Raw genomic sequence first — 14,257 nt, 5'->3', positions numbered from 1 at the left:
CGCGGCGGGGGCCGGACGCAGAGAGGGGGCGCGTGGCTGTCGGCGGGGACGCACCCACTCAGTAGCTGTGTCGCCGGCTGCCCCGGGGCCTGGATAGTGAGGCTGCGTGGGCCCGACTGCCGGCTGGAGGACTGCAGGTGAGGACTAAGCGGGTTCACACAGGATGGGAACCCGGGCACCTCCGGGCTGGGGGTATACCGGATGGGGGTTGGGGACACAGGCACCCCTGAGGACCGGGATCCTTTCGGGAGGCCGCGCACTCCCTGAACCCGGTTCTAATGGCACCTGATCGCTGGGCCACGGTGGCGAGAGGAAGGAGGTCACAGCGCTGTCCCTTCGGCTGGAGGGCCTGGGATGTGTGAGCCACAGAAGGGCGCCGGAGAGGTCGATAGCTGCGCGGAAAGGCTGAGATGGGCTTTCTAGAGCCCGGGGACGTAGAGCGCAGAGGAAGCGGAATAGATGGGCAGATCGGATGCTCTGCGGTGGCGGCTGCTCGCATGGGGCTCTGGTGTCTGGACCTTGCATTCCAGGAACCAGTGTGCGCTCTCCTCCCTGCCCCCTGCCAGGCTACCCTCCGACTGAAGAGTAGAGTGATGCCTGATTCTTCTTATTGGGTTGTGCTGGAATGGAAAACCGCAAGGGAGGCACCGCGCTGATTTTCCAGTTTAGGTTGGGACTGCCCAAATTAGGTGGTGTGGTTACCGGCTTCTCCCTCTTGAAGTTTTAGAGCTATGGTCAATATAGCCGTCCAGATTCAACTTGTGATACTGAGGTGGGATTAGACCACCTCTGGGTTGTGGTTCAGCTTTAAGAATCTAGATTCCAAACTGATCGGACTGTCCCAAGAGTTGTGTGGCCTGTGTGTACAAGATGACTCTGAGTTTGGTTTGGTGAGGGACAGAGTGCTTTCCTGTGGCCTAAATGGAAGGGTCGGGGCAGGAGCAACTTTGGCAGAACACCTACCTCTTCCTGAAGCATCCTCTGGATTTGGAGTTGTGGCATTAGCCCTTTTTACCCAGCTAGCCCCTGGCCATTAGGATACATTATTACTTGTTGGGGGTGTTGATTTTAGGGGATGGTAGAAACGGGCCCCAGAGTAGCCACCCTGACCTCTGTGAACAGAGCTACTGTTCCTAACATAGTCTGCAACCTTGGGGAGGGTTTGGGTTAGTACTAAGGCCAGCCTAAATTGTTTTTCCAAAATGTGTACAATTCCGTAACCCTTACCTATTAAAACAAACCTTAAACACTGAGGGGTTCCAACACGCTTCCTTGGCCAAGCAGCCAGAGGAATGGCTGGAATCAAAACTTTCAACAAGTAGAATTGAAAGTCCCTTTTCTATTGGTGACTTCACTTGAGCTCTTCGCCAGTGGGGCAAGTCAGGAGATGGAGTATGGGGCCTTTTCATGTGACTTTTATTGGTGTGACCAGAGGCACTGAACTGACCCAGGATATGGCTCTTTTAGAAAGACCAGACCAGAACACTTTCCCACTCACTATAACTGTCTTGTAGTTGTTCACCTGGACAGTGTAGAGGCCCAGATACGGGAATAAAAGAGCCCAGAAATTGGCTAAAGCACCAACTACCTTGAGGGGTGAGGCGAGCTATGCAATTGGTCTTTCATTTAGATAAGAGGAGAATTACAGGCTCCCGGGGATCCAGTGTGCTATTGCAAACCAAGAGTTGATGCTGCCAGAGACCCAGGTCCCTTGTACAGCGCTTGGTTTGCACCCTTCAGAGGCCCCTGTGGTGGGTGCAGGCAGAAGGCGCACTCTGCCTTTCAGGTGAAGATGTGGGGAGTGAAGAATTCAGGTGGGGTAGTTTAGAGAAGCCACGGTGGCAGAGCTCTCAGGGCTTTGGAGCCGAGTTCTCTGTCCGCACACATCCCAACACAGTCTCCCTTCAACAGTGGGTCTGTTCTCACTGACTGGTGGAACCCTGTGGTCACGTCTGGAATGTGGCTGACGACTTGGTAGCTCCACCATTTTGTGGGTTTAGCGTCTCAGCCGCTCACTTAGGCTAGGTTGTAAGGATGGTGGGAACCAGACATAAGGTGAATTGTCTTCTCCTTAGCAGGGAAGAAAGTGTCCCTTGTCCTCCTGCGGGGACTGCTTTTCTGTGGCCTGCCGGGAAATAGCTCACAGATCCATTGGGCAATCTTAGGAGAGATGGGTGTTTTTCTGCCTTGAGTCTATCCCTCATCAGGGTTTAGTCATGGCCAGGCAGAACTCCCACCCCAACCCCTTGCAGCGCCCCTATGTGTGTGTGTGAGTGTAGGATACTTGTCAGACACGGGGTGGGTGCTGGTTTCAAAGATTTCCTACCTGCTTCCTCTTCCCTGCACCCCAAGATAACCCCTAGTGGGGTGGAGTATATTGAATTGCTTCCCCCAAGCCCAGAGCCCCCCAACCCTACCAGTTCTGTTCTTCCTGTACCATTTAATACCTGAAGAAAGTAACACTCTGCCATTTTGCAGAGCTACAGGCTGGCATGTTATCTGGAGTGACCCAGAGAGGTTAATCAGTGTCCCCAAGTGACATTGCTTGTGAGTGGCAGAGACTTATTGGGGAATACCAAAGAAGTGTACCTCACCCTTTAAATATGGTGAATTTAGCGATAGTCTTGTGTCTTCCTTGGAACACTGGGAAGGTGCCAGTTACTGCTCAGTATATTGGAGGGACCAAGGGAGGGGATTCTGCTTCCATCCTAACAGTTTGTTTGGGGAAGCAGATTCTGGGCAAAGAGAGGGTCCCAAGAGAGCAGGGAAAGAGGAGAGGGTCATGCTAAAGCCCCCACCCCCCTAGAGTCTACAGTGGGCCTTCTCTGACCTTCAGGCTGGCGGCTGGCAGAATGCCAGGAGATAAGAAGTCCAGAGTCTGCTAACTTAGGACTGTTGCCAGCTGGGCCCCATGCTTTCCCATCACAGGAACTCCAAACCCCAACTGCCATGGAGTCTCCAGAGAGGGTCCTTGGTTGGGACCAGCCCAGATGGGGAAGCAGAGCCCTCTACTGGGCTTTCCGATTTATATCAGGCTAGAGGGCCTGGCAGTAAAGTCACCTTCCAGGGGATCCCCCATGCCTAGCCATGGCAACCAGAGCTCTGAGTTCCACAAGCCCTCTCACTTTCTGCCAGAACAGGCCCAGGAGAGAGAGCCTAGGGTTTGGTGGGATGCAGTGATGTTTCTACGTGAGGTTGACCCCTAGAGATTCTCTCAGGGCGTTCTATATTATTATAAAAACATCCATTAAGTTTTTTGAATTAAGGGGTTAGAATATAGAGTCAGTTTAGCTATGCGTGGAGTGTATTATTATTGTCGTTCTTTTTATTATGGGTTTTGAAGACAGGGTTTCTTTGTGTTACAGCCATGGCTGTGCTAGGACTCGCTCTGTAAACTGTGTTAGCCTCGAACTCCTAGAGCTCCACATGCCTCTGCCCCCTGAGAGCTGGGACTAAAGGCCCGTGCCACCTCTGCCCAGCTGCTTTTATTATTATTTAATTATTTCATAAAGAAATAATTTATGGGGCTGGAGAGATGGCTCAGTGGTTAAGAGCATTGCTTGCTCTTCCAAAGGTCCTGAGTTCAATTCCCAGCAACCACATGAGGTCTGATGCCCTCTTTTGGCCTGCAGACATACACACAGACAGAATATTGTATACATAATAAATAAATAAATAAATAAAATATTTTTAAAAAAAGAAATGATTTATGGGGGAGTGTTGCTCAGTGCTAGAACACTTGCCTAGATGTACAAGGCCCTGGGTTTCATCCCTTGATACCACAAGTGTTTTTGTTTGTTTGTTTGTTTGTTTGTTTGTTGTTTTGTTTTTAAATCACATGATTTATTTACTTTGCGTGCATATGTATGTCCGTGGGCACATGTACCTCTGCACGAGTAGAGGCCACGGGACAGCCCAGGTCGATAAAAAGTCGAACAGGACAGCCCAGGTCAATAACAAGTTTTAGAAGTTCGTTTTCTTCTAAAAGTTTCAAAAAGGGGCGGTGGGGGTGCTGTATTGTGATGGTTCAGCAGATAAACGGGCTTGCAGTCAGGCTCAGCATCAGAGTTGGACTCCCAGGGCCCGCCTGGTGGAAGGAGAGGACCAGCTCTCTAAAGTGGTCCTCTGCCTTGGGATTGCGTGCGCACAAGCACACAAGCCCATGTAGCTGTATATATAAAACCTGTATGTGTTCATACTCGTTTCGGTCCACCTTCTCCCACTGTGCTAGGCTAACACTTTGCCCCCAACAGCATGAGCCTTTTGGGTTTCGTCCCCTGAGTAGACTTGGAAGTTGTGTATGAGAATCACACCTACGTGTTGTGGGATATTTGCCCACTGTGTGCCGGGGTATTGCTTTGATTGGTGTAATAAAAAGCCAGCCGGCTGGTCAATAAGTAGGCAGGAGGTATAGGCGGGACTTCCCGGCAGAGGGAGAGGAAGTAGGAGGTAATTGAGGTGTGAGAGAGAAGGCACCACCTATGAATGTGACCCCTTGCTTTCCTTGGTTTGTGCTGCTGGGGCCGGAACTCATGGCCTTGTGTAAGCTCTGCAGCGTTCTGCGAGTGAGGTGCATAGATGGTCCTCTTTATTTTCTTCGTGAAGTAATTTTCACTAGACTCTATAATCATGTAGTTCAAAGATAAGAACCGTCCCATCCCCCGACCCTGCCTTCTTAAAGTAAATGTTCTTGGCCAGTGTTTCGGACATTGCCCGCCACTATGCTAGCGGCTGTTATTCGCCGTTGATTCAGCCCTGTGTGTCTACGTTCTCTGTTATAGCCATGTAGCTTCATGGGAATAGTGCTGTCCTCTTCCTCATCTGTGTTAACCCCCCCGGGTTGTCATCATTTTTCCATTACATTCGGAGCTGCAACGAATAACTTTGCCCACAAGTGGCACTTCCTAAGCATGTCAGTATAGAATAAGTTTTGTGAAGTGGATGTCCTACGCAAATGGTTAAATACAGCCTCTGCAAAAGGTTAGTAGATATAGCTGCTAACATTCATTTAAAAAGTGACATTTACAAACTGTATTTAGAATCCTATTTCTTTTAGGTAATGCCTAATTTAAATTTGTAATTCTTTATTTTTACTTTTGTAACTTGTGTAGGTTATTCATTTTCATAGTTTAAAATATTTAATTTTAGCCTGGCGGAGGTGATACATGTCTTTAATCCCAGCGTTTGGGAGACTGAGGCAGGCAGATCTCTGTGAATTCGAGGACAGCCTGGTCTATAGAGCGAGTTCTGGGATAGCCAGGACTCTTACACAGAGAAACCCTGTCTCAAGAAAACAAAACGAAAGAAAAACTAATTTGATGTGTATGAATGGTTTTCCTGCATGTATGTCTGTGTGCCGCTTTCATGCAGTGTTCACAGTGGCCAGAAGAGGGCGCAGGTTTCCCCTGGACCTGGAGTTAACACACCACTGTGTAATGGGCATTTCCCATTACACTTCATTTTATTTACTTTTTTTGGAAATTTTTTTTAAATTTATGCGTGTGCTTGTGGAGGTGCAGGTGGAGGCCAGAGGAGGTGTCAGATCTCCTGAAGTTGGAGTTGCGAGTCTTTTCGTTTCCTTCTGAGACAAGGCCTCATGCCTGGAACTCATACGTAGTCCAGCTGGTCTTAAATTTACAGTGATCCTTCCGAATGCTGGGAATGCAGGTGAACCACCATACCCAGCTGTTATTTTAAACTTTTGCTATTGACTTTAGACGTACTAAAGAGTTGTAGGAATAGATTTCCTTTCCCGGGGCTTCATTTACCAAGAGCAGGAAATCAAATATTGACACAGCATTTATAGACCGTAAGCCTTTTTTAATATGCCACAGTGCCTACCCTACTATCTTTTTCCTGTGTTCAGGGTCTGATGTGCCGCCCACATCGCACTGAGTTGGTATTTCTCCGTAGGGTCCTCTCCAGTCTGACATAGGTTCCCTGGTCCTTCCTAGACTGTAATGAATGCTGATGTTGCTGTTTAGAGGTTCATAACGAGCATTCAGTGTGTGTGTGTGTGTGTGTGTGTGTGTGTGTGTGTGTGTTGGTACAGTGTGTCAGGGGACAGGGACGTCGGGGGCAAGCTCTTTTTTGTTTGTTTGTTTTGTTTCTGCCCGTGTCGCATACTCCAGGCTAGCCGTCCTGCAAGCTTCTGGGCGATCCCCCATCTCTGTCTCCCATTTTACCGCAGGAGTGCTAGGATTACAGATGCGTGCTCTCACCCACACGTGGTATCGGGGATTTTTTTATGGGGGTTGTGGACTTGAACTCCAGATGTGAGGCTTGCAGGCTAATGTTCTTACTTGAGTGATCTTGCTTTGCCCTCCAGTGAGTTATCATGACTCGGTCCGAGGATAGGGGCCATCATGCACCTAGGTGCTCCTTTACCACCTAGGGAGGACAGAGCAGACGTGGCATGGAGCCAGGTCAGATCTTCCCAGGGAAAGCACCTTCTGCTCTGTGGGCATCCCAGGCTGAGGCCCAGGACACCGGCTGGTACCACGCCCACACAGAGCCCTTGCTGCCGAGTCCAGACAGGGTTAAATTGGTGGGTGCTACAGCTCACCTAGTAAAGTTCCTACCTTCCCCTGTCACTACAGTCAGTGCTCGCAGATGGCCCAATCCTGTTTGTTCCGGCACTGCCACCCTCTGCTTGTAGCTTCCAGCTGTGGATCTTGTCTGTGGTCGCTGTGTCCACCTCTCTCCCGCTGCATCTCTTAGTTGAGAGTTTGCTGAGAGGAGGAACTGACCCTCCTCTTGGGTTAGCTTTTCTTCTATGGTCAGGATCTCCTGGTCTTTATTTATGACTCACCCTTCCCGTTCCCTCCTGCCTTTTGTGGTATTGTCAGCTTAACCGAGGCCTCATCTTTGCGAGGCCAGTGCGCTCTCCGCGGCTATCCCTGCCCCCCCCCCTCTCCGCGTCTATCCCTGCACCCCCCCCCCCCCCCCCGCAGTGGCCGGCTTAATTAAGAGCTTCCTTGTTATCTTGTCAGCTTTTGTGCCCCTTTATCCCCCTCCCCCAGGAATTTTTTTTTAACGTCACAGAATAATCCTCGTTCATCTTATCATTTCCCTCTTCAGCCCTAGAATCAACCACTTTTCCAGAGAAGTAGAGAGATTAGAAAGTCTATTTGTTAGAAGTGTCGTTAGTCACTACTGGGTTATCTTTGTTTCTGGGCCCTTTTAGCAGACAAAGATGGGAAGTGTTTAATGATACTGACCTATCCTCTGTGTGTTATATGACTTAGAAAATCTTTTTTTTTTTTAAATTTTTTTGGTTTTTCGAGATAGCGTTTCTCTGTGTGGCTTTGGTTCCTGTCCTGGAACTAGCTCTTGTAGACCAGGCTGGCCTCTGCCTCCAAGTGCTGGGATTCAAGGTGTGCACCGCCACCGCCACCACCACCGGGCTGATGTAGAAAATCTTGAGCAGGGTCTCCTATGGCCAAGGCTGCCGGTAACTTGCTCTGTAGTTGAGGATGACCTTGAATTTCTGATCCTGCTGGGAATACAGGCAGCTGGTTTTCTCAGGCCTGGGCTTTAACCCAAGGCTCCCTGCATACTGCATGAACTACATTCCAGCTCCTCTGTGTTTTCAACCACATCTATTCTGACCCCTCTTATTTCAGCTTAGCGCCATAAATTCTCTTGAGTTTTGAAGTCTTTCCCCTGTTTGTAACTTTCTTCTTCAACAGTGCAAAGCTCTCCGCCCTTGTCAGACTGGTGGGTCGTAGGTTATCTGCTGATTGTGCTCCTGTTCCCCCGACACTGACCTAAGCACATCCTTCTGTGCGGACCGTGCATTTGACTGCAGTGACCTTCCTGATGATAGAATCCAGAGTAGAGTCAGTGTTGCTGGCTAACACGGACATGCCTACCTACAGTGGCATCAGGATAGAGTGAATGCCGCTGATGTCCTCCCCTCTGACTGCCCGCCTCTGCCCTCACACCTCTGCTCTCCTCTTCCTGCCACCCCTCCCTCTCTCCCCTCCTTCCATCCCTCCCTCCCTCCCTCTCTCCCTCTCCTCTTCCTTCCTCCCTCCCTCTCTCCCCTCTTCCATCCCTCCTTTCATCCCTTCCTTTCTTTCTTTCTTCCCTCCCTCCCCTTTCCCTTCCTCCCTCCCTCCCTCCCTTCCTTCCTAAGCTCAAGGACCATTTTATTAGAGCTTGAGAGAAAACCAGACAGTTGAGCTACAGAACTTTTACTTGCTGGACAGAAGAGGATGGAGGGAGGAGGAGGCGCACATCTTTGGCCATTTCAGCTATGGAGATTTACAAACAGCTGTGGAAAAAGACCACAGGGTCTTCAGGAAAAAAAAAAAAGCCTGACTTTTTAGGCCAGGTTTGCCTAGGTTTTGGCTGGTATCCAAAGAAGAGCCAGAAAATGGAAAAGGAGTATATGTATATATACTTCTCAGTTAGAACTCAGAAAAGTGGACAGGCTTAGCCTCAAAGATAGTAAGCAACTGCCACATCTGTCCTTAATTTTTTTTTTCTTTTTACATTGATTGACTATGTGTGCTTAGGCACACACCTGTGCAGAGAAAGGTCAGAGAACAACTGGCTAGAACCGGTTCTCGCCTTCCCTTCCGGCTTCTGAAGTTAGAACTCAGGTCACCAGGCTTGGAGCCAACGCTCTTACCTGCTGCACCATCTCCCCAGTCCCCATCTGTCTTTTGAGATCTTACTGCCTCAGTGTTCCCAGGGCTGGGTTTGTAGGCATGTGACACTTGCCTGGCTTTGTGTCTGTCCTAAGCAACAGTCTTGTTAACATCATAGCTTCAGAATTTATCTCACAGAACACACTGTTAAAAGGGCGGAATGGCCACTTGGGTGAGAGCTGCTCACAACAGCCATAGTCAGGTCCCCCACCCCCTCCGCTCTAGTGGTCCTATGTTTAACGTTGTCAGTGGGATGGGCTAATGGAAGTTCCAGAATAGGGAGGGGCTCAAAGACCTGCTGCAGCTTGGTCTGCCATCATAACTCTAGGATATGGAAGTGTGTGGTGTTGTCTATGAAAACAGGCAAGCATGTTAGTGCTATCCAAATAGGTCTTAAAACAGACCCCTGTTTTGTGATTACCCATCTCTGTTGGCCAGTTTAGGCAGCTGATGAACTAGCTTCTTTGCTGAGGGTCTTACAGAGCTAAAATTGAGGAGCCAACCATAGTTCTTTTCCTGAAGGCTGGCTTTCAAAGTTGGGAAGAAGGCAGCCCTTCATAGATAGATGTAGGATGGATTCTCCTCCTGGCTACTCGCCAGAGATCACTTTCAATTCCTAGATCCCCCCCGCCCCCCACACACACCATTTTCTTCTATGTTTTGTTTTTGTTTTGAGACAGGTTCTCAGGTATCATAGGCTGGCCTTGAACCTTGAATTTCTGATCCTCCTGCTTCCACCCCTGTTTTGGGGATCGAAGCCACAGTTTTGTCTATCTTAAGCAAACTCTCCCCATGGAGAAACATGCCCAGCTCTTTCTCACCCTTTTTACTTTGGGGGCAGGGTTTCTTGTAGCCCAGACTGTCCTCGAACTCACTATGTGGCTGAGGATGACTTTGAACTCCCGATTCTCCTAACTCCACTCCCTGCACGCTGGCGAGTACATCCACCACTCTTGCTTCCTGGGTGTCAGCCTCCAGCCGCAGCCTCCCTCTCTCCAGGAGATGCAAAGGAGTGCCGTGTCACTTACAGGTTCTACCCACAAACAAATCGGGGGTCACGGGTGTCAACCTAGCACACTACTAAAGTGATCCAGAAAGTGATTCAGAAGTCTGAAGTCAAGTGTGGGTGGGGCGCTACTCCAGCGGCTCTTGGGAGAGTCCTCCTGCCCTTCCCAACTTCTGCGGGGCAGGGGGGCAGTGGGTGGGTGGCGATGGCAGCGTGTGGGTGAGGGTGTTTGGTATTTCCTGGCTTGTGGCCACACTAACCCAGACTGTGTTTCCATCTACATACAGCCTCCCCAAATTCTACGCGTGTCAATCTGCCCCCATCTCCTCTCTGAAGAGACAAGTCATTAGATTTAGGACCCCTCCAGATACCACAATAGTGTCCTCTTAAGATCCTCGCCTGACCTCATCAACAGAGCCCCCCCCTTGCTACTCAGAGCACGTTCTGAGGTTTCAGATAGAGGTGTTTTGGGGGTACCGTTTGTCTTAGAATGCAAGGAGCCGGGCTTTGTAAAGAGGAAGGAGGAGAATACTTCAGTTCAGCCCTGAGGCAGAATGCCGGCCTGGATGCTCTGGCTCAGAGCCCAGCCCCAGGCCCCCTGCCTCCTGGGTCTGAAGACCTAGCCTTCTGGATCAGATGCTGTGCAGTACCAGCGGCTACAGAGTGCAGGGTGTCCCTGTAGAAAGAGCAAGGCTGGCGCTGAGGGGCCTCTTGGGTGCTCTAGCTCTGAGCTCTACCTCCAAGCCTTCTTTGTTTCTCTTGTCCACTTCATTCTGTCTCTAATTAACATTTATTGGGTGGTTTCTGTGTTGCAGGCACTATATTTAATATTCCATATCTCCCTTTTCTCAGCTACCCTGAGGGAGGGGCTGTTACGACCTTTGCTTTTCTCTATGACGTAACTAAGTCCCATTGGCTTGTGTCTTCCTTTAGATCCTTGAGACTGATAATGTAGAGTCGGGACTCAGGCAGAGGTCTGTGTGGCTCAGACCACTCTTAAGTCTTCTTTTTACTAAGTATTATTTTATATGTGTATTCATGACGGGGGCACATACGTGGAGATCAGAGGTCATTTGCCATTTACCCCTTGATGTGGGCTCCAGGCATTGAACCCAGGTCGCCTGGTTTGGGTCGCAAGCCCTTTTACCCACTGAGCCATCTCGCTGCTAACTCTTAACCTTTGTATATATGTTATTACATGGATTACTTTCATGGTAACAATTCTTGCTGTTGTACCCGGAGACTGCTTGTCTTTGGCACATTGTGACATGTCTGTTTGCTTGGGTTGGTGCTGCGGATTCAATCTAGAGCCTTAATAAGCAAACAAGACCTTATGTCATATCTCAAAATAAAACTTAAAAAAAAAAAAGCTGTGCTGGTATGTGACTTTAATGCCATAGGCAGGTGGATCTCTGTGAGTCTGAGGCCAACCTGGCTTACATAGTGAGTTCCAGGACAGCCAAAGATACATAGAGAGTCCCTGTCTCAAAAAAAGAAAAAAAAAAAAAGTTGAGGAGCTGATGTGATGGCTCGGTGGGTAAATGCACTCGACGTCAGACCTGATGGCTTGAGTTTGGTCCCCAGGACCGTAATTCTCAGGCCCTGAACTCCACGTTGAGCTTCAGAAAGGAGGTAAACTGTACTCTAGCGATATTGGTGGACCGACTATTTATTAAGAAAAAAAAAAATAGATTCTCTTTAGAGGCTGAAGTTTTTACATGCAAGAAACTCAAGTGCACATGTCTGTAATTACGTAGTAGGAAGGTCTTGTGGCCGTTCTTTGTTTCTCTTCTTGAGTCGTCTCTCTGTAGCCCTGGTTGGCCCGGAACTTGCTGTGCCGCTGTGCAGACTAGATAGAGTAGCCCTGACTTGGTGGTGGCCTTCCCGCTTTCTGCTCCCCGGGGCTGAGGTTCCAGGTGTGTGCCACCGTGCCTAGCTTGGGCGACGTTCTAATCGTGCTAGTAAAAGCAGAAACTTTAGGAGAAATTGTATTTTGACCTCTGTTGGATCATCGTGTCTCCAGGAGCTTAAAAGATGGCTTAGTGATTAGAAGCCCTGGCTGCTCCTGGGTTTGATTCCCAGTACACACATGGTGGCTGGGAACTGCATGCAGCTCCTGTTCCAGGGGACGCAGTACCCTCCATGGGCTGCTGCATGCACGTAGTGCACATGAACTCATACAAGCATACACATGTACATGAAAACATATACATAAAAAGATAGACTATTATGCTGCCAATTCCAGTTGGGCAAAATTAAAAAGGAAATAATTGAGAAAACATTTGAACATGTGACCAAAGGTTAATATACAATGAGATCTTTTTTTCCCCCCCTGGAATAAGGGACACATATTTTTTAAACATCAAGTCTGTGTGTGTGTGTGTGTGTGTGTGTGTGTGTGTGTGTGTGATATGTGCATTCGAGTGCCTGTAGAGGCTAGCAGAGGGTGCCAGATCCCATTCACCTGGAGTTACAGATAGTTGTGAGCTGCTCAACATGGGTGCTGGGAACTGAACACCAGTCCTCTGGGAAAGCAGGAAAAAAGAAACACACACACACACACACACACACACACACACACACACACACACAAAACAAACCCCAAAAAACTGAGTTGTTCTCCAGCCTCAGCAATGAACTCTTACATAAGCACCAAGAAAAGATGCTTGTATTTCAGCAAAAATGAAGAAAGGGGAGTAGTAGGCAGTTGGGAAAACAAAGGCATAACTGTTTGCAAACCTAAGAATGTTTGGCCATAACTGAGAGTCAAAAAATAAAATAAAACGCAAGGCCAGTGGATAGAGAGACACTTGCCTCCGGTGTGATAACCCAAGCCAGATCTCTGGAACACACGGGGTGGAAGGAGAGGAAACGCTCCAGTTTGCACTGTGGTCCATAGATTCACACACAGACAGACACAAAATTGCAAAAGGCTCCAAATAATGGCCCAGTGGTGGCGTGCTTGCCCCGCATTTGTGAGGATGCCTGTCATCCCAGGAGGTGGAGGCAGGAGCCTACAACCTGGTCTCTATGAGACATTTGAAGACTTGGTACTTAACCCTTATCCAGTATTGGTTTCTAGGCCTGATGGCACAGGCATGTAATCCCACTCCAGGCAACTTAATGAGGCAGTGTCTTAATAAAAAGAGGTCTGGGAACATAATATAGTGGTTAGTGCTTGCCTGGCATGCACAGACCATAGGTCCAATTCCTGTTACCAAACTAAAATTAGTTGTGAAGTGTGGCCTCTGCTAACTTGTTCCTGGATCTCACTCTCCTTTCCATCCACTCTGGTAAGACCCTTTTTTAGCTTTTATGGTTTGTGCATGAGTCTTGCTGGGGTGGGGCGTGGGGGCTACGGAATAGAGACCTGTTAGGGAGGGTGGCTGGCTGACCTGTGTGTTTTTTTTTTTTTTTTTTTTTTTTTTTTTACTGGAAACTCAAATTGTTCTGCCAGTCAGGAGAGCCCTGTACTCTGGATGCTTTCTCTGGCCTTTCCTGGAAGTTGGAGGGTCCCCTTGCCAGCCCAGAGCAACACTTGTTTTCTTGGAGAACAAAGTACAAAGCTTGGGGGCTAGTTGCAGCCTTGGTGGCCTCTGGGGAGGCTGGCTCTGTTCCCTGAGGATTGGTCTCATGCCCCGACATCCCTAGCCTATGGAACATCTCTAGCCTTTGGGTATCCCAGTGCTATTTCCCCAGAGTTGGGACACTTCACATGTGGCAGGCTGGGCAAGTTCTCAGGATAACCAGGTCCCTGGGCGGTTTCCAGGGCAGCAAGCCATGACTATTCCCATTCCCTTTCCCAGAAAGGTGCAAAAAGTACAGTCACCCCACTCCCCCAGGCCCCGGGCAGCTGACCAAAATGCCCCACGGGACTGCCTGTCCAGCCCTGGGAACAAAGTCCCCGTGTTTCTGTTTCTGCTCCTCCCTCCCTGACACCCTCTGACATCCAACAGACCCATGACAGAGACCTTGACCACGGGTGAGCTGCCTTCTGTGTGTGGTGTGTGAAGCTATGGCCTTGATTATTGTCCACTCCCTCTTCTGGGCAACCACTCTAGCCCCTCCCCCAGCAATGCCACATAGTGTGCACATTGAGGTGTGCTTAATGGTAGTGAGACTCAGAGTTTCCATGAGCAGCTGAGGAATTCTAGAAACAGCCTGTGGGGCTCCTCTTATACGTCCCGTACCATGGGGGAAAGTAAAATGTTATTTCTGGTGAGGTTGCCAGGCGGCTGCCACTCTGGGCACTTGGTTCTCAGAGATGTGGGGAAGGAAGGGACTTAACCTATCTTCTCCCTCGTTTCCTGTTTTGTTTTTGTGTGTGTGTGTGTGTTGTTTTTTTGGAGACAGGGACTCACTACGTAGCTCTGGCTGTCCTGGAGCTCACTATGTAGACCAGGCTGGCCTCGAACTCAGCGATCCACCTATCTCTGCCTCTTAAATGCTGGGATTAAAGGCACAAGCCGCTATGCCTAGCTCAACACAGTAGCTTTTAAAGCCCAGGAAAACGTTAGACTTTCATTCAGTTTTGCTGAGCGAACATTAACTGGGTTAAGGCCAAGAACATTATGTGATCAGCCTGGTGAAATAC

The 14,257-nt window shown here is 49.2% G+C and overlaps 1 protein-coding gene across 3 annotated transcripts in view; it reads left to right on the top strand.

Annotated features, from left to right (window-relative positions):
• Slc39a14 (solute carrier family 39 member 14) overlaps positions 1-14,257 on the top strand; it is a 45,890-nt gene continuing 31,633 nt past the window's right edge. Inside the window, exon 1 of one of the 3 annotated variants that reach the window (XM_048421704.3) lies at positions 1-137. The gene's annotated coding sequence lies outside the window, so the exon portion shown is untranslated. The remainder of the gene's footprint in view (positions 138-14,257) is intronic. The other 2 variants (XM_048421703.3, XM_048421705.3) reach the window with 2 other exon arrangements.

Source organism: Myodes glareolus, chromosome 12 (genome assembly GCF_982192425.1).
Source record: "Myodes glareolus chromosome 12, mMyoGla1.1, whole genome shotgun sequence".
In the NCBI taxonomy this organism is placed as follows: Eukaryota; Metazoa; Chordata; class Mammalia; order Rodentia; family Cricetidae; genus Myodes; species Myodes glareolus.
The sequence above is the reverse complement of the archived record's forward strand: the minus strand, read 5'-3'. Positions and strand labels throughout refer to the sequence as shown.